General features: G+C 32.7%; 1 protein-coding gene across 1 annotated transcript in view; it reads left to right on the top strand.

The window, feature by feature from the left end:
- Nucleotides 1–21996, top strand: part of DCDC1 (doublecortin domain containing 1) — a 427548-nt gene that overhangs the window by 94035 nt on the left and 311517 nt on the right. The window lies entirely within an intron of this gene.

Raw genomic sequence — 21996 nt, 5'->3', positions numbered from 1 at the left:
AGGCCACAGGCCTCTGGAAAATGAATATTTTGAAAGCATCATGCTATTATTCTCTGGGTTAGCGGGGGAAAGGGAGGTGGGAATGTGATTCAGTCTCAGTGTTCACACTGCACCTCCTGCTGTCTGGTTTGGAAAAGAACAACTTATATTGAAATACTTGAACTAACGTATCCAAAACCAGCAAGAAACATGTCATGAGAAACTTTCATTCTCAAAATGTGATTGGTTTGCCTAGTTAATTAATTTCAGAGGGCCAGAAATGTGATTAATAATTCTCAGATAAAGCTCTTTATAATAATAAATATGAAAGAAATCCAAATTTATTTTTAATATTCTTAGTAAGCTGATATATGCAAAAACTGGTGCAAAATATATTTTATTGTATTTAGATTAAACTATTTTAAATGAAATATTATTTAACTTTTAAGACAAAATGATATAAAATGGATTTTGGCCAACTCAATTGCAATAATTTATTTGGCATTAAATGGTTTGACTCCACTTACTGAAAATTATTTATAGCTAAAGAAAATATGAGACCATTCTCCAATGCAAGAAAAGCATGGTTTAAACCAAATCTAAAAAAACCAAGCATTTTCTAAATTTTATTAAAAGTGAGGGTGTTAGAGATAAGGAAGAGCTCAGAAAGCAGTTTTGGCATGTTTCTGTCTCCCATTGTCCAAAACATTTAAAATTTAAGTAGGTATAAACAGTTGTACTAGATTGAAAAGAGTTCTGTGTATTGTGAGGAAAGAAAATGCTTTAAGAATTACTCACTGCTTTGACTTGAAAGGTTTCTTTATAACTCAAAATTGATGAAAAATATTTTATTAAAATAAATACGAAATGTAAACATTAGCATAAATTAACCTTTTTAGCATCTCTGAAATTGTCTAAACATAAATTGTCTTAACATGAATCTCAACATTATGCCAAATTTAGGAATGTTTAAAAACCTAAGCTCTTTGGCATTCCCAACTAAACATTTTTCCTTTCACTAAGTTGTAATAATGGAAAGCTTTGCATTCACCAGTTTTGAAACAGTATCATACTTGTTTAAGTTTTATTTTAAAACACAAAACTAAGAAAATTAAATAGAAATTTGCCTGTTATGCATGTCATGCCAATTTCTATTTCCTTTAGATATGCTCAATTATTATTCTTGAGTCTTTTTTATATTGTATATCTTGACTTAATTTAAAATTATTTGCAATGTTTAGAAAAGTCCCTTCAGTGGTACCATTATCAGGTCATCAGAGGTTAACTGTTAAGCCTGGCAGTATCTTTATTTGTGAGTAGGACTACTTAGCAAATATCCTTCTTAGCATTAATGAACTTCATTTGAACAGCATTTACTTTATTTGACCTTAGGGATAGCCTTTTCTATTCAGTTTTATATAAGATTTTTGTTAGGGAATCATTAGATAGGTAAAATGGAAATGAATGATGATTCCTATTTCCTTAACAAATCTAAGCTTATAAATCATAGGATTATATAAACTCTTGATATCCTTCCTATTTATCCCACTTCTGGGATCTTATATAGAAACAACAATATTTTTTGAGAAGATTCTGTTAAAAGATTAGAGACCTTAAGATGATATTTTGGAATTCTCAAAGGAAACTTCTTTTAAATAAACTGTGATAGTAGAGCTTTAAAAGAAAAGTCAGGACCACTCTTATCTTTACAAACTTACTCATTTTTTTCAATTTTTATTTTAACATGGCTATTACAGCATGCAACTGAATTAAGCCCACTACATTAGTGTGGTCTTAAGTATATACTGATTTATGTATATAAAATGAGATACTATATTAAAGACAGCATAAATTCACTTGATCTTACGTTTATCACATTTATTTCCTTAAAAGTGGAAACATTTTAGACATTGCTCAGAGCTAAGCAGAATCTATTTAATTGGTAATCTTTGAAGTAGCATAAACACATTGCTATGAAATGCAGTTAACACTTTCAGGGAAAGGACCTGTTCTGTCTCATTAGTATTCTCATCATGCAGTGGTGCTGTTGGTGGGGGTGTTGAAGTAGGAATGCCATTGTGTAGAATTCCAGTGTTTGGGGACAAACACTGCTGTGGAAGGAACGTGTGAAAAGGCCACAGTCCTGTCAGTGAATGAGGAAGGCTGTGCTTTCTGTGTGCTTCAAGCAGGGAAGCTGTCATTCATAGGCCTAACACAGCTAAACAGAGGCCAAAACACAAGCCTGCACTACCTTTTAAAATGATATTAGTGATTTTTAAACATGATCTTCTTTATTTATGATCCTACATAAAGCTTTTAGTTGCTGTCAGTAAACAAAATATCGTTCAGTCTGTTCAGAAACACTGTAGAGATGCATACAAGTTCATGGAACTGTGCCAGAAAGCTATATAAATAATGATTTGGAATGGTTGATCTTAAGTATAAATGTGAATTTGGGGAAAGAATCATTTCTGAAAATGTCTTCTCAATTTTGATACTCTTGATTTTTTTTGCTCACAGCCAACAAAATTCCTGGGTCTTTTACTAAAATGCACAACATTTTTTTTTTATAATACAGTTTTTAAAAGAGCTCATACCATTTTTCTTTGTAGAGTTTTAACCATTTAAAGTGGTCCTTAGTATCGCTTAATAGTTCTTACAGATTACAAATAGTTATTTCTGAAATTCAGAGAGAAACAAAGAAAATGAGTAACAAACTATATCTTAACAACCATCATCTTACTCATGAAGAAAATTGTAGTCCTTACGATAGTTAGAACATGAAAATATTTAAAGGAATTCTTAATCCCACTTCTAATATTCAGCATTTTGGAAAGAAATGATCAACTTTGAAATTAAATTTTAGCTTGTTTGATTACTTAAAAAAAACAAAAAACAAAAATACCCTCAAAATTTTCTTAAAATCTTGGAGCATTTTCTAAACTTCAGCAGTAAAAGTAAAAGAACTGGTAACTTTATGTCTGAAGCTACAAGGAAATGTTTTGTTTTTTAATTTTAATTTGGTATATGTACTTGGGCTATTTGTAATAGACATTACTTAATGAACTTTGTTCAAAACTGCAATATTTTGCCTGAGTGGTTTAAGCTTTTTTGTGTCTACACAGACCTTCTTGTTCATTAATTTAAACAAGTACTTTTTTCAATACTGTTATATGCTATTTCTAGATGTTTCATATTTTTTTGTGTTGGGTTTAAAAATTTCAGAAGCTACATTTCTATTTCAAAAATTAGGTTTGATTTTTTAAACTGGAACTATAACTTTATTTTACATGCATATAATTAGATTAGGAAATGACCATCCAACTTCAGCATATATTGGTTCTGCAGTTTAAAACTGAAATGTATTTTATTATTACATTAAACTAACCTTTAGCAAAGCACTAAGATTTTGTTGAAAAAGTTTCGTAAGTTAATGTCAGTTCACTTTACTCGTTCTTTCAATATGTTTGATAGATATTAAACCAATAATATAAGAATGGATTACTTTAAATATGCTTGAATTACATTTAGTGCTGACAGAATTTGTTTATGGTAAAAAGCATTTTTAAAGAAATCTTGGTATTTTAATTTCCCATAAGAGAAGTATTGAAAGTTTATCTTTTTTGGCATGTGTCTTAGGTCAATCAAAAATCATTTATTGATCCTAACATTACTGAAGGAATAACTAAGTCTGTTTCATTTTCTGTATGTACTTTAATTTTAGTGTGCCAGCTACTTTTTTTCCAGTTTTAAGATATAGTTGACATATAACCTTGAGTACATTTAAGGTGTATGTACAACCTGATGATATGCTATACTTAAGTATTGTGAAATGATTACCACAGTAAGGTTAGTTAACACCTCTATCTACTCACATAATTAATATTTATTTTTGTAGTAAGAACATTTAAGATCTGCTCTCTTAGCAACTTTGAATTATATAATACAGTACCGTTAACTATAGTAACTTACTGTACATTAGACCACCATATATATATATGTATATATGGTAAAAATTGGGCTGTTTTCTTGATTGCGCCTTCCTGGGGCAATACTCAAAAGATTTCACTTTTGAACTTCTTGGAACAAAATCTATAATATATAACATAACTTACCATTAAAGACATAAAGGTAGTGTTGCAGGCTTTTCAAAATGAAAACGACTTCTAAAGGTTCTGATAGGTAATTTTTTTAGAATATTAGGTTGTTTGTAGATTTGAGTGGTTGTTGAGGGGAATTTTTTTCCCTGAAACCAAGCTACATTCTAGTTACTTGAAGTATTTTAAGAACCTTAAACTTGTGTCTTTTTCTAAGTGTCATGCTTTGAGCAGGCCTAACATCAGTTAAATGAAGTGAAAATTGCATTCTTGTCTTGATAGAGATGAAAATGGATTTCTGGTCATGAAATAGATGTAGTTGTCACTTTTTAAAAAAGGTGTCAGCAGTTTGCTTCAGCGAGTAAGGTGCCAATTCAGTATGGCAGTAAACTTGTGATCTGAGCAATCAATAAAATGCTTCAATAACTTCTGCTTCATTACACTTATAATAAGAGGCTATAGATCTGTGCCACATAAAATGTTGATAAAGAGGATATGTGGGGACCGACTGTGACAATTTTCATGAAAGTACAGTAAGTGCAATATTGCCATCTAGAGTTTGTGCATAGGTAATTATTACAGAGAGAGGTAAAAAAACCAAGGGATAAAAGAAGACATGATATTGAAATACTGTTTATTTTCCATAATTTGTCTTCTTAGAACACATTTATCTTCTAGGATCATTTCATTTGATTTGTCATAAAGCTGTTTAGGTCAGGAGAAAAATTTTCTAATCTGTACTTTTCTCTAATTCTCTTAGAGTTATACTACTAAATATCAACTGCGTATCTCTGGATCAAAATTGAACTTTTTACTATGAAAGCTATCTATTAAATAAATCATTTTGAAAAAAATTAGACTTAAATATCTTCCTTTTTATGCATAGTAATTCAGTTATATAAAAACAGAGGTTTATTAACATCTAGTTGGGTACCATTCAATTCAAAATATTATCTTTATTAATATTAACCCTTCAAAAAATGAAAGCCAACTTACTTAAAAAATGGTATTTTAAAATAATCATAAAGGAAAACAGACTTTCCTGCTTATGTGATTATGAACATTTCAATGAAGAGTAAGTTCCATTTGGAGGTTATGAAAAAATGTCTTCATCTTTAAATCAACAATTTAAAAAGTATTAGTTATCATAATTTTTGTGATTAATTAAAAGTTATTTAATTTTATAATATATCTGAATAAACTAATATGGAAAATACATTTTTTAACTAAGCATTATTGAAGTCTTTCTCTGAACTTATGACTGAAAATACCAATTGTATTATAGAAAAAAATTTTTAATCTGCATTTAAATGTTCTAATGATAATATAAAATAAACTTAATATGAATATAGATGACTTAATAAGGAAATTATACTAATCTGGAAAGATTATTACTTTTGTCCTTCCATTTATCTTTTTTAATTTGTTTAGCTTCTAGAGGTTTATAGACCTAGGCATTCAGGTTTCCCTGAGAACAATAATTTGGTATTAATATATTAAGAATGTATCTTTTCCTAATATTATAGTGCTTAGGTATTTTCTGTTCTCATTTGTTTATGTGTGAATGACTTCTATAATGGTAGAAAATGTAAATGATTATAACATTATTTTCCTTTTCTGATCAAAGTTTTATTCTCATGCAAACCTAATACTATATTATGTCTACTTGTATTTAAGATAACTTTTTAAATAGAGTTTTTATTTTGAAATTGTAATCATACTGAGTAGAAAATGTTGCGTTTTAAAATCTCCAAGTAAGTATAGATCTGTCTGGTAAAGTAAGTGAAAGCAGACCTGACAAATTTTCTTTAAATTACTCAACTCCCTGTAGGCATTACTGACTATGACTCTTTGAAATGAGAATAAATTTTACAGAGTTACAGCAGCAAAGTGAAAGAGTGTGTTTGATGGATTCCCTGAACAGTTTCAACACTCACAGGTATTATTTGTAAGAAAACAATCATGCCAAGTCTTCAGCTGGTTAGAAAGGGCACAGCATTCTATCTTCACCTGACATCCTATCTGTTCCGTCAACATCCTGGGCTCCCCGCCTGCCGCTCCTTCCTCCCAAAACAATAATGCTCACTGAGAGGTTTGTATGAATGGACAAGAATATGAAATTGTTTTCCCCCTTGAAGAACTCAATCAGTACTGAAGGCATAGTCTTAGAGGAAGAAAAACCAACTGTCTTGAGGATTGACTAGTATTTTCCATTTTCTATTCAAATCGATCAAAGTTGTCAATGATTGTTAGTTAAAAATCTCTGATTAGGAGGTCTGACTACTGATGGATGAAAGGGAGACTCTTCAGTATAAATGTTTGGAAAATTATTGCTTTGCTTGATTTTATTAAGAGGCATATAGTGGTTTCCTCTCACTTGTGATTGTTAATAACATTAGCTTAAATAAATACCAATCATAAGAACAAATTGCCGATTTTCAAGTAATGTAATTCATATTTGCTTACATTTTATATATGTTACAAAAGTTAGAAGTGAGTATAATATTAATTTATTTCTGTCTTCAAATTTTCTCAAGTTAACTCAGAAATCAATTTTATGTAATTTCCAAAAAAGTAATCAGCATCTAGTACATTTTAAAAAGATCTCAAGTTCCTAAAAAAGCCAATCATGCATGGAAAAAGAATATGGCAAGAATCTATTGATTAACACTTAATATATATCACTGGGAAGAAAATGTTGTAAGTTTCTGAGCGGAGAATGATAACATAAATGAAAGGTGCTGGGAAGACCCTGGTCTTCAGCCTTGGCAAACCACAGATAAGTTATATCTTCGAGAGTTTTACTACCCAATATGTTATGCTTGTGTGGCTTTTAAATTTAAATTAATTATCATTAAATAAAAAAAATTCAGTTACTTAGTCTTACTATCCACATTTCAAACACTCAATAGCCACTTCATCTTTGGAAATTCTATTGGGCAGTGCTGTTGTAAAAGGAAGAAATTCAGGCTGGATATAACATTCTATGACTAACAAAATAATAGAGAAATATTTTTAACTGATCTGAGTTTTATTCAATGTTGGGTAGATAAAGTACTCTAATTACTACAAAGCAAAATAAATTGTGGGGGGAGAAAACCCTGAAAACCCATATCGGTCACAATCTATTTGCCATCAAACCACCAGATGGGCAACTTTAGGACTTCCAGTCCCTCAGAATCTCTATACAGTATGGTATCCTTAGGGACTATGATTCTGGCAGGAAGTGAATTAACCTTACCTGGTCTTGTTTTTTAATGCATTCAGTGACTCTATGTCTTTTGATTGGTGCATTCAGACCATTTACATTTAGGGTGGTTATTGACAGGTATGTACTTATTGCCATTGCAGGCTTTAGACTCGTGGTTACCAAAGGTTCAAGGGTAATTCCCTTACTGTCTAACAGTCTAATTTAACTCACTTCGTGTGCTATTACAAACACAACCTAAAGGTTCTTCTTTTTTTTTCCTCCTTTTTCTTCCTCCTCCATTCTTTGTATGTTATGAATTATATTCTGTACTCTTTGTCTTTCCCTTGGGTGACATCTATTATCCTTAGAAATACTTCCATCTATAGGAGTCCCTCCAAAATGCACTGTAGAGGTGGTTTGTGGGAGGTAACTTCTCTCAACTTTTTCTTATCTGATAATTGTTTAATCCCTCCTTCAAATTTAAATGATAACCTTGCCAGGTATAGTATTCTTGGTTCAAGGCCCTTCTGCTTCATTACATTAAATATATCAAGCCACTCCCTTCTGGTCTGTAAGGTTTCTGTTGAGAGTCTTGATGATAGCCTGATGGGTTTTCCTTTGTATGTGATTTTTTTTCTCTCTGCAGCTGCTTTTTAAAAGTCTGTCTTTATCCTTGATCTTTGCCATTTTAATTATTATATGTCTTGATGTTGTCTTCCTTGGGTCCCTTGTGTTGGGAGATCTGTGCACCTCCATGGACTGAGAGACTATCTCCTTCCCCAGATTTGGGAAGTTTTCAGTAATTACTTCCTCAATGACACTTTCTATCCCTTTTTCTCTCTCTTCTTCTTCTGGTATGAATATTGTTCCATTTGGATTGGTCACACAGTTCTCTCAGTATTCTTTCATTCTTATAGATTCTTTTTTCTCTTTGTGCCTCAGCTTTTTTGTATTCCTCTTCTCTAGTTTCTATTCCATTTACTGTCTCTTCTACTATATCTAATCTGCTTTTAAATCCCTCCATTGTATGTTTCATTTCAGATATGGAATTTCTTAATGATTGAATCTCTGACTTAAATTCGTTCCTGAGTTCTTGAGTATTTTTCTGTACCTCCATAAGCATGTTTATGATTTTTATTTTGAACTCTCCTTCAGGCAGATTGGTGAGTTCAGTTTCATTAGGCCCATTTTCTGGGGTTTGTGGGATTTTGGTCTGAACCATGTTCTTTTGACGTTTCATATTTCTGTGTGGTGCCCACTAGTGCCCAGAGCTGCTCAGCCCTTAGAGTGAGGCTGGGGGTCATAGGGGAGTGGAGCTGGTGCCTGGGGGTTGGAAAGATCTGTTTCCTGATTCCCGTCTGTGGTGCCTCTCTCCAGTGTCCGAGCCAGTGGGCCAAGCACACATGCGTAAGCCTCTGTGCTTTGCGTCTATAGCTGTTGTAGGCTGAGCCTCCTTCTGGCTGGCTTGACGCCAGCACAGTGATTGCCAGTTTGGGAACCAGTGCCGGCAGGCCAGCAGGAAGGCTCGGCAGGCTGAGTATCACAGTGGGGGCTTCTGAGCTGAGTAGGCAGCTAGGGGGATGGGGCGCCTGAAGCTCCTCAATGTTCCCAACCAGCTGGGCAGAGCGCGCCCAGATAACCTTGTCCAGCTCTCCCCTCCCCCGCGCAGCAAGCTTGGTGCAAACCCCGCCCCTTCAGCAGCCCTCTCGCTGCTAGGAAGCCTCTCAAACTGCCTGCCTTTCCTGTGTCCCAGAGCTACCGGGTGTGGATCCCCTCCTCCACAAATGGCCTTAATCTGTTTATCAAGCACTCCACCTGTCTGAGCTCCCCAACGTCCAGAGCACCACACAGTGTAGGTTTCTGCCCCCAAAGCAGACCTCCAGGGCTTGGTGTTCAGCAGTTTGAGGCTTCCATCCCCTCCCCCGCTCCATTTCTCTTCCTCCTGCGGTGAGCTGGGGTGGGGGAAGGGCTTGGGTCCCACCTGATAAAGGCTTTCATTCATTACCCTGTTTTGTGAGGTCTGCTCTGTTAGTGAGGTCTGCATGCAGTCTGGTTCAGCCTTCTTTTTTGTTGCAGTTTTAGGGTTAGTTGTAGCAATTAACTATATTTTCATACTATTTGTGATTTTGGGAGGAATTCTCCATCTCACCTCTCACACTGCCATCTTGAATCTCCCTTTACCTGGTTTGTTGAAAAATATCTTCTCCCTCCCTGACAGAGAGCCAAAGAAAACAAACTCAAATGATAAAGTATTGACTATTCCTTGTATGCTCAGTAGTCTGTATATTAACCATGGTTAAAGACACAGAGAACTATATTCATGACCTTGCTCTTAGGAAACTTACATTCTTGTTTTGGAAATAAAACATACCCACATGAAACTATTAAGAAATATGCTTATCAGTATATAATTAAGTGCTAAAAATATATGGTACAGATTCTATGTTCTATAGGCACTTAAACAAAAAAAAATTCTAAAAGTAGAATGAAAAATAGAATGAAAGCCTTTTAAGGTTGAAATGAACTTTGGAAGCTTCTAGCTGAGTCCTCTCATCTTATACATAATAATAAGAGTAACAAAAGCAATAATTACTTGCTTAGTTGGGTTGTTTTGAGGATCAAATAGTGTATATAAAACTCTTAAAACATAGTGAGTGGTCAGTATGTGTTAGCTATCATCATTATTGTCATCCATCATCATCTTTATTGCTAATTTTTTTAGCTTTATGAAGATATAATTGAAAAAATTGTAAAATATTTAAAGTATACTTTGTAGTGATTTGATATACATATACATTGTGAAAGGTTCTACCATCTAGTTAATTAACACATTTATCATCTCATATATTCACATATATATTTTTGTGAGAACATTTAAATTCTATCTTTGAACGAATTTTGATTATATAATATAGTGTTATTAACTACAGTCACCATGCTATGCATTAGATCCTCAGACCTTATTCATGCTGTAGGTGAAAATTTGTACCCACTTACCAATCTCTCCCTATTTTCTCCACTCCCAGCCCCTGGCAACCACCTTTCTACTGTTTGTTTCTATGAGCTTGACCCTTTTTTAAGATTCTACATATAAATGATACTTTATTATTAATATTATAAGTAAGGTATTGAGACACTTGTTTAAGATGAGACAGCAAAATAGAGTTGTATTGGGACTAGAATCCCATCTTTGCTGTTAAGAGTAGCTAGGGTATGCTTCATTAACTGAAATAGGAGGAGGATTTATCAGGAGATTCATGTACACAATAGCATGGTGTTGGGAGTAAGATACTATTTTCAAACTGGCCGTACCTGATACACAAAAGGTTTTTCTTGACCTTTGAAAGTTGAGACCTGAGAGTTAACAGTGTTAAAAAAAGAACTGATGTTGAATAAGTAAGGGCAGTGGGTATAGATATGACTTCTCAAAGGATGACAGTGGCCCATATTTTTCTGAGGTTCACTGTATATTAGATAATGAAGGAATGCCAAAATGGGATTTTTAAACCAGCAGGCATATTTTACAGGATTACACTTAAAATTAACTCTATCAGCAGCTCCCCTCAAGTTGATATAATTATTATATTTTTATGATAATTACAAGTTTTATAAAAATTATTAGTTCATAACCCATGTAGTTTGGGTCTGGTGATGGGACAAAAGTTTTACAACTGTCTTCTTTGGCTGATTCTGCCACTGTGTACTTTCGATTGTATGTACGATATTATTTGGAGTTAAGGGAAAAGCTAAATTTGTAGCCTATTTTGAATGTAAAACTGAAGCCAAAGGTCTCCCTTAACCTCAGGATAGAAGCATATGAGATCCTGGAGTGGTTGAGGATGATGGATGGGGAATGAGAGTCACTGAGTTTGGAAAGCATATGCAAGTTAATTTTAGGAAGGAGATGCATATTTCAAGTAAGCAAATTTACACACACACTACACAAGATATGCAAAAACTTACTTTAAAAATTTTGTCTAAATCTGATTTGTCCTTTCACACAAGGTGCCACTCATGATAAAGGGGGAAAATTAAAAACTAAATCTGACTAAAGCTAAATAATTAGCCAGTTCTCTTAGGTTATATTTAGCCTTTTGGATAAAGAAGCTCAGATGCTCTTATTTCTGTCCTCCTGTGTTCCTTCCAAGAAGGCATCTGGGTTTATAGGAAGGAGTGGTGATTAAGTCACAGCTGAGGTTGTTCTTCTGCAGGTATACAAAGAGAAAGAGGGGTAGTTTTAAGGAATGAATGACTAGATTCTCAAACTCCCATGTACACCATTTACTAAAATTATTCTGCCTGAGAATGTGGCTGGAGAGGAGGTATATGGCATTATTCCTTTCCCATTGCCTATGATCCATAGGCAAAGCACACCTTGCCCTCATCCTGAATGTACTCTGGTGGCTAACCCTGGAGTATAAAAACCTTCCAGGCAGGGACTCTCTTGTCCCCTCCTGGCGTGAGCCGGGAGCTCTATTCTCTCACTTTATTTCTAAATAAAAGTCTGCACCTTGCTCTCCTAAAAACAAAAAATAAAAACAAAAAAAACCTCCCAAGCATTAAAAAAAGGACATTGCAAAACACTGGTGCCATAAACCTCTTGTAAGGGCCCTGAATCTTGTTATATATGTGTTTTTGTTAAGGAAGAAATGGAATAAAAATATGAAGTGAGAAAAAAGAACATGTAAGCTTTTTGATTTTAAACAAGAGTTCTACCATATATTTTACAAAATAGATGATGGATAATATAAAATTTTACTGGTGTTTAATCTCACCAGATAGATTTAAAATAAAAATTTAACAGTTTTAGTTAGTAATGTCAATATATGTAATATGCCAGAAAAGACATCCTTTGCAACTGCTTTTAAGCTAGTAATAAATTTTAAATGTCAACTTAAAACCATTGGCACACAGATTTCCTAAGTGAGGGGGTACATAATCTTTAAAAATTCTTGCAGATAGTATGTGAGTAAAGTATTTTGGAGTCCTCATGGTGCCAGGGAGGGCGAGTGGTCCTTTGAGTCACATCGTCTCCAACTACTAGGTCTCTCTGGGCTTGTCTGCTGCTGAGGTTTGCAGCTGATGTAACTTCTGAGCTGCTTGGCTGCTCTTTGCTTGGTCAGTAGTGCTCCCTGGAAGCTTTCAGGTTAGCTTGGCTCTTACTGAGTTATGCCACACTCTCCTCCTTGCCTATGGCCTAAGAAGGTTATGCTGCAGCCTGTGCAGTGTAGTCACTGTGGGCATTAAAAAATATATATTTGTGGCCCTTCGGGCTTATAACTTTGCTACCTTTTATTCCCCAGAGGCCATGTGATAATTTATAAATCTATCTGCACTTAAACTAAAAAAAACTCAAGAAAGGTAGGTTAGCCTTTGCCTCAGTTTATCTAACACATCTGATGATCTCTGGCCTAAAGCTGGGAGATAGTAGACTAACCCTGTGTGTCTCAGCTCTCCACCCAAACCCATCCTACATCATCTCTCACTTCTTTTGCTTACAAGTCCTTGAGATTCAAAGAGGTGAACTTTGAGCTTTTTACCTCTTCTACATTGGTGGCTTTCAAAGTTCTTTGATTGAAATCCATGGTAAAAAAATACATATCATAATCCACAGCAAAAATAAAACACGTTTTACATTACATTTCAATAGTATATACGTACCCCTCTTTATATATATATACATGTATATGTAAAGAGTTTTTCAAAATAAGACAACCATACTACATGTGAGGCTCTGTTAAAATGCTGGTGAAAACCCATTAAATGAATTTCACAGCCCACTGACATATTGTATCAAGGCTGTATTTTATCCTGTATACCTTAACATGGTTTTTGTAATTCAGAATTTTCTCCAATATTCTATTATTAACTTTTTCAAATATACAGAAATGCTGAAAGAATTTTTCAGTGAACACACAAATACCTACCGCCCAGAATCTAATATGAACATTTTACTATACTTGATTTATCAAATGATATCCATCTATCCATCTCTCTAACCATCCATCAAACCATATTTTTGGATGCATTTTAAAGTAAGTTTCACATGTCATGTGCATTTTTTTATTTTCTTTTTTTTAAATACAAGCTGGCATATGTCATGATTGTTTTGTGCCTGGGATGTACTTCATTGTTAAATATTTTGAATATTGCTGTGAACCAGATGTAGAATAGAAACATACAACTGTGTGCAGAACTAAATCCACAGGTCTCTTGGGTTCTGAGTTGGAAGCAATCTGTGGTGCCTACAGAAGGATAATAGGGCCTTGTGTGGCTCTATGTGAAACGGGATGCTGGGACCTGGTTCATTATGTGAATGCAAGGATAGGGATTCCTAATCCTCCCAACCCCAATCTTGGTCTAGCTCAGGAAAGCAGGCTGAAAAAACGTGCAGACCTACTGATAAGACTAATAGATGTATAGAGACCTGTGAGTCTAGGTGAAGTGGGTGGAGGCACAAAGATAAGTTTTGTTTTCTCAAACTAACCCAACCACGTACTGCTTCTGTAACCAAATGTATACTATTCGTTATAGCATCAGATAGTGGTGCACTAAATAATCATTTAAGATTTGGTTCTGCAATGGAATAAATGAGCTAAGTTGAAGACAATTGAAGCACTTCTCAATAGAGAGGGGGAAGTACTCAAGAAGTAGACTTAAGAAAGGTTAAATTTCAGGAAAAGGAAAAGTAAACTCAGAAAGAAGGCAACAAATTCAAGCAACAATGGTGATCATATAAATTGATAAATATATTGGTAAGTTTAATTAACTATAGACTATAAAGAGTTTTTTTATTGTTGATTGTAAAATAACATCAATTAGAAGAGACATTCCAATTTTAAAGAATTTAAATGTGAAAAAATGTGAGTTCTGGAATCAACTAAATGGTGTAAATTACCTAGGAATAAACCCAACAAAAGATATATTAGAATTTTCATGAAAAATCTATGAAACATATTAAGACATGAAATATAAACTGAATAAGCAGAGATATATTAAGTTCTAATTAAGAAGGTTACATATCATAATGATATAAATTCTCCCTTATATTAATCTATAAATTCACTCAGAATCCTACAGTATTATCCATAGAACTTGGTAAATTTGGGAAAACCAAGAACAAAGAATTACTACCATAATTTTGAAGAACTGTTCTATCGGTAATGAGGAATTATTAGAAAGTCAGGATCTTTACAGTACTGTGGTATTAGTGCAGAGATAGGCAAATAGATCAGTGGGACTAAATAGAAGGTACAGAAACAGATTCATATCATTTTTGAAATATGAGAGAGATCGCCTTACAAATCATGAAGAAATTATAGAACATTTGATGAATATTACTGGACATCTCTGCTTATTTAGGTCAAATTTTATGTCAAAGCTTTTGTCAACTACTGTTTCTTTATTCTGCAGTTATTGAGATTTTCATATACATATTTTGCTCTTAATATAGAGAATTTATTCATTTTTAAATATTAAATTGACCTTATATTCCTGGGATAAGCCCTATTTGGTCATAATGTATTTTCCTGCTTATAAACATTATTTGAACTGACTTACTAAAATGCTGTTAGTGAATTTTGTGTTTATGATCCTGAGGGATATTGGCTCATCATTTCTTTTTCTTCTCTTATTTTTGTCTCGTTTTGGTATTAGGCTAATGCCAGCCTTATAAATGCATTGGGAAGTATTTCCTCCTTTTCTTTTCCCAAGTTTGTTTATCACCTGTATGATTGCTTTAATGTTTGGTAAAATTCACCAGTAAGGCCATCCATGTCTGGAATTTCTTTGTTGGGAAGGTTTTAAATTAAAAATGAAATTTCTTCATTAGATACATAGCTATTTAGGTAATCTAGTTCTTTTTCACTGACCTTTAGTAGTTTAGTAGTATTAGAAGGAATTTATCCATTTAACCTAAATTGCCAGATTTATGGACATAAAGATATTCAAAATATTCTATTATACATTTAAAGTCAACAGAATTTGCTTTTTAATTCCTTCTGTTGGTAATCTCTATCTTCTCATTTTTTCTTAATCAATTTAACTAGAAGTTCATTAGTTTTATGTTTTTCAAGAAACAACTTTTTGGTTTAATTGATATTCTGTTTTCTGGTCTGTTTTTTATATCTTTGATTTTTTTTCTTTATTCTTTTCTTCTCCTTTTGTAAGCTTAACCATTTAGAGTTTAATTGATTCTTTTCTAGTTTATTAAGGTGGAAGCTTAGATCATTGTTTTTAGACCTTTCTACTTTTTAATATAGGCATTTTAATGCTACAAAATTCCCTTAAAGCACTGCTTTGGCTGTTTCTACCAAATTTCAATATGCTGTATTTTCATTTCAAAAGATTTAAAAAATTTCCTTTTGATTTTTTTATCTGTTATTCAGAAGTATGTTTTAAAATTTCACTTATTTGGGGATTTCCATATGTCATTTTGTTATTTATTTTTAGTTTGTTTCCACTGTAGTCAGACAGCATACTTTGTATAACTTTAATTCTTTGAAAATCTTAAGATTTGTTTTATGGCTCAGAATATGGTTCAAATGAATGTTCCATGTAGGTTCTGCTTTGTTGGTTGGAGCGTTTGGTAATTGTCAGTTTGCTCAAGCTGCTTGACAGTGTTATTCAAGTCTTTCATTATCCTTATTAAAACTCTGGGTTTGTATATTTCAGTTCTATCAGTGTTTTCTACATATACTTTGAAGGTCTTTTAGTGGAATTATACACATTTAGGATTGTTTTATTTTCTCAATGAATTGATGTTTAACAGCATTATGAATTGTTCTTCTTTATTCCTGGTAATATTCCTTGCTCAGAAGTCTACTTTGTCTTACATTAATAAAGCTACTCCAATTTCATTTCACTTACCTTATCAGGAGTTGTTGTTTTCTATCCTTTTAGCTTATCTATGTCTTTAAAATGTGATTCTTGTATAAAGAATCTTTTAGTTCTTTTTCCTCCAGTCTGACAATTTCTTATTTTTATTTGGTGTGTAAGGTGAGTTACATTTAATGTAATTATTGATTTGATTAGGTTTTATGAAACTAATAATTTGTGTTCTATTTGTCTCATTTTTTTCTTTTTTTTCCTTTTACCTTTTTTACTAATCTCTATGAAATTTAATGTTTCTTTTAAAGATTTCATTTTATCTCTACCATGGGCTTATTAGCTAGCTATCTTTGTTTTGTGTATATCAGTGTATATGTAGTTGCTCTAGGATTTACAGTATATATATTTAATTTTTCATATTCTATCATTAAATATTTATTACATTATTGTAATCTAAGAAACATGTACCAATATATTTCCACTTATCTCTCCTGCTCTTTGTGCTACTGTTGTCATATATTTGCTTATACATAATTAAGCCCAGAAAAATCTCACTTTTCACTTAAGCACTTGTCTTTTAAAGATATTTAAAATGGAGAAAAATATCCATACTTAGGGCTTTGACATTTTTTATTCCTTAACAAGTGCAAGTATCTACTTGGATTGTTTCCTTTTGTTCAGAAAGCTTCCTTACACATTTCTTTGTTAAAACTTTTTCTTTTGTCTGAGAAAGTCTTTATTTCATCTTCATTATTGAAAGATATTTTCATCAAATATGGAACTCTAAGTCAACAGTTTTTTTTCTCCTTAAATTTTAAATGGCTGTTCTCTTATCTCCTAGTTATACAAGTTTCTGAAGGGACATTAGATATCATTTTTACCTGGGCTTCTCCTAATGGGCTTTATCCTGCTGCTTTAAAATTTTTTATATTTATTAATTTTTTTGGAAATATGATTGTGATGTGACTTTTGTGTTTTTATTGTGGTATGAGAGGATTTATCTCCTTGAATTTTGTTGAGCTTCTTGGATCTCTTGGGTTCTAATATTTACTGAAATTTTGGACATTATTTCTTAAAATACTTTGCTTCTAACTCTTTTTACTCTTTTTCTGGACTCTAGTTACACATATCTTAGTCTGCTAGGGTGGCTTTATGTTTCCAGTCCCTTTTCTTTGTTTTCTTCATTTTGAGTTGTTTCTGTGGTAACCATTGGGATATCCCAAGGCCGAGCTAGGGAACAAATCACCTCCAGTTCCACGAGAAGCTCTAAAAGATGAAAACTGCAGCTATAGCAGTTTGCCTGGAATCAAGCATTAGTTTCAGAATTTTAAATATAAGATAAATTATATTCTAAATATAAACAGTTTCTTTCTACTTATATTCCTCTGCCTAAGTGTTCCATCATCAAGAGTCTCTTAATAATTGAAAATTTTTTTCTCCTTGTTCTAGAATTCTTAAAATTCTAGAATTCTAAATCTAATTAAGAATTCTAACATTTTTAATACTAGAATCTAAAGACAAGTCATTCTTGCCACTGTCCAGTAATCATGCCATATTCCTTCCTGCCTTTGTATTTCCCATTCTTCTATATGAAATGGAAATGTCTTTCTTATTTCTCCATATTTTAAAATAAAACATTTGAGATGTAAAAGATCAAAATGAACATTTATGTTACCCAAATCTAACTCAATCATATCCTTTCTTGATATATTTATTTTTAGGAAAAAAACATAAATATGGGATTTTTCTTCCCTTTGCCTCTTTTCTAGAAGTAACCATTATTCTGAATTTCTAGGCATATTTTATATGATCACACACACACTCTCTTTGTATGTATACATACATACATACATATATACATAGAATCATAAAATATGTACATAGTAATCATATAAAACATATGTTTTACATTTTTTCATATTTTATATAGATGGTTTACTATGTATGTCACTGTGCACTTGCAACATAATTCTGAGATGTATTTATGCTGATATATAAAGCTATTATGCATTGACGTTTAACTTATATAGTATTTCTTTCTATGAATATGCTACAATTATCCAATTACTTGACAGTTTGTTTCCAAATTTTTCTATTATAAACAATACTCCTACAAACATTTGTGTACATTATATCTAGAAGAAAAATTGTGAGAAGGGTATGCATATTCCTGTGGGTTGTTGATTTTTTTACATTCATAGCTATTGTGTCATTTTACACTTTCATCAGAAGTTTATAAGATTCCCATTTCTCCTCATCTTTCTGATACATGCATACCTTTGGTGACTTATTTATCTAATAATAGTTAATGATACTTTTGAGCAATACTAAGGAGGTCAGCTATTGTTATGTCATATTATATGTGATGGTTAATTTTATGTGTCAACTTGACTGGAATAAAGGATGCCCAAATAGCTGGTAAAAAAAGTTATTTCTGGTGTTTTAGGTTAGCCTTGAATGGGTTGACTGAGTAAAAAAGATCACCTTCACCAATATGGGTAGGCATCATCCAATCCACTGAAGGCCTGAATGGAACAAAAAGGCAGAAGGGTGAATTTACTCTTGACTGAGCTGGGACATCCATCTCCCACCCTGGAACATTGGTGCTTCTTGGACCATAGGACTTATATTGGAACTTAGCCCACTGGCTACCCTGGTTCTCAGGCCTTCTGGTTTAGACTATAATGCTGGCTTCCCTGGGCCTCCAGCTTGCAGATAGCAGATCATGGGACTTCTCAGCCTTTATAACTGTGTAAGTCAATATCTCAGTAAATCTCTTTCTATATATCTGTGTATGTCCTATCGATCGTTTCTCTGGAGAATCCTGACTAATACACTGTACTTAATAGTCATTCTCCTATTGTAATAAAATTATGCTTTTGTCTTTTTCTGCAGTAAACTTTGTAATTATTTGGCTAGGGTAATGCCCAGAATGAAAATTGTTGTCCAAGTTTATAAATATATAAAGCTCTTGACAAGTCTTTTAGAAGGGTTGTATCAATATAACCATATCAGGATCTAGAATTAATATTTTAATATTTGATAGTTTGATATATACATATTTCATTGTTTTCATTAGCTCTTACCATAGTACTATCCAGGTTAAACATTTTCCATATGCCTGTTAATTAAACAAATGTCATTCTTATGCAAATGGTCCTTTGCAGATTCAAAATAGATTATTAATACTAATTAAAAAATCATCCCCATGTTGAATGTCCAAAATGTTTGTCTTACATAAAATTTTAATGCAAAATACAAAGTATAATTACAACATATTACATCATATTTAAAAAGCTAATATCAGAAATGACACCTCTGTATAGTACACAACCTTCAATCTTGATGTGAGGTTTTGCTTTGCTCACAACTATTTGGGATTTACCTTAATTATATTTGTTTGAATATCCTCAGTGATAACATTTTCATCTTTGTATGCTGAGTTTAAATTTTTGGAAATAAAAAAGGTCATTTTCATAGAATCTGGTGAAAAACTTAGTGTTAAGTATCAAAAATAGTTTCATCAAGGGCTACCATGAGGCTATGAATTTTCATTAGGAACCACTTCTAGATAAATATTGCCCACTGTATATGTCAGAGAATCTTCCTCATACTTCAGCAAACATACATAAGAATCCTTACTGAATATTTTGTTTGGGATATGAATTTTATATCAACAAATCATTTTCAATTGTGATTTTGATATGGACTTAGAATACAGGATATTGGTATCAAATCTCACTCTTTCTGTTCATTCAGAGTTGATGACATACTTCAGAGCAACTTTCTCATTCTCTCAGCAAGCCAGTATACTGTACTTCTGAAGAACCTGGGTGCTGAAGTCAGATTGCTTGGATTTCAGTCAAGCTATATGCTTTAACCAGCTGTTTGACCTTGGGCAAGTTAGTTAACCTGTTTTCAGTTTTGTCATCTGTAAAATGGGAGTAATAATAGGGTTGTTATGAGATACTACTTGTAAACACTTAAAAATGAGATGATACCTAAAGATGGTAACATTTATATGTGCTTAGAATAGTGCCTGACACATGGAAAACACTCAGTAAATGTTGGCTGCTATTATTTTTGTTATTATTATCTCTCTTTTCTCATAGTCACCTAGTTGCCACCTTTATCTAGCATAGTGCCTTGTTCTCATTTGGCACTCAATATGTATTTGTTGATAAACCAGTGATTGAAAACTCTTATTCAGATTTTCTTTTAGAATAAGTCTGATTATTTGACTAAATTTAACTTTTAGTCACCTTTCTTTTCATTACCAATTTGGATGCACTAAATATACCTTCAACATTACCTTGAGGTAAGTGGTTTCCAAGCCTGACAGCATCAGAAACACATAGGTCCCACCTCTGCTCAATTCAAATTCAGCCAATAGGGCCAGGAGTCTAATTTATGAAAAAATGCTCTCGAGATGTTTCTGATACTCAGCTAGTTTGAACTATCATGAGAGTCTTCCCTACTTTCTTGAAAACCTTTTTGAGGTCAATTAAAAACAATCTTTTATTTGGGCCATTTGAGTCATGTATGGTACCGATCAATAAGGAGACTTTTGGTTTAAAAAAAAAAACAATCTTTTGACATAGCTTTATCCCTTCTAGTTTCTTTTAACAGTGTGAATATTCTTTTAATTTCACACAAATAATTTTTTAAAATTAAATTTATTCTAATTTTTTTACTGTAATTTGTTAAAGCTCTAATCATTTGTTTTTAATGTGGCATGTGTGTGTGTGTGTTTGTGCATGAACATGGATTTTTTTTTAGCACCATCTCAGGAATGGGAGCTGGCTAGCCTTCAGAGTACTGTTGCTCCATGTTAAAGCTTGTTTAGACTTGTCTTTGTTATGATCACTCCTTTCCCACTTCTTCAAGCCAGGCATGAGAATCAGCCTCATTACGTGAAAGTAGCACCTCACATGCTCAGGGATTTCTACTATCCAATTTCTGCAAAACTATCTGTCTACTCACCAAATTTTACTGAAAATTAGGACCTTACCATGGAATTAGGATGTTTTTCAAGTTTGCTGCACAACCAATATAACAACTGGTGGTCATGGTAGAGGGAGGATGAAGGTGGAAAACCTTAGGTTTGAATTACTTTTATCAATTTTTATTAATGTTATTCAAAGTTAGAATGAATTCTTATTAATTCTTTCCAACCTATCATCTGTTTGACATTTAGCTGTTACATCTTATTGTGACCCTATTTTCTTTTTATAAAAGTGTATTTATGCTGATATCATAAGAGACAGAGTTTAGTTCTTGAAGCCCTCTGCAAATGTCACTAGACACTGGACAGTAAATGTGGCCCAAATAACCTGATGTCAGGAAAAATAAAATTCAAGGCAGCATTCTAATGACAGTAGCTTTAAAAAAGTGATGTTTATTTAAGGAAAACAGTCTTTATTATATTTAGGTAGTGACTGAAAATTAGAAATGTAGAAAATAGAACTTGAAAGGGAAGTTATTGCTATAATCTTTTTCCCTTAAACATTTTCACTTAGAGTATCAAGAGAAAAGCTCTTAGAAGAATTACAATGGTGATAATGATTATAGTATCTTGTAATTTTATACTAATGTGTAAACCAATTAATTGCATTAATTTCCTGGTGTTTTGGCTTTTGTGAACACTTCAGTACACATTAGAAATGCTCTCATTTCTCCTTCCATATCCTCATTAATTAAAAAACAATCTATGATTATACCTGTATATCATTTGCTTTGGTCATCTTTATTTTTTGACTGATTTTTTTAAAAGTAAAAGACTAAAAGACAAAAATGCAATATGAGAACTTTATCCATTTAGTGGGAACATACTTCAGAGAGGAAGTATTTCTGCATCTTGTAATGCCACTACTTCTTTGAAATACATAACAAAGGTTTTCA

This window comes from Manis pentadactyla, chromosome 9 (assembly GCF_030020395.1).
Source record: "Manis pentadactyla isolate mManPen7 chromosome 9, mManPen7.hap1, whole genome shotgun sequence".
Lineage (NCBI taxonomy): Eukaryota > Metazoa > Chordata > Mammalia > Pholidota > Manidae > Manis > Manis pentadactyla.
This window is presented reverse-complemented; position numbering and strand designations above follow the sequence as displayed.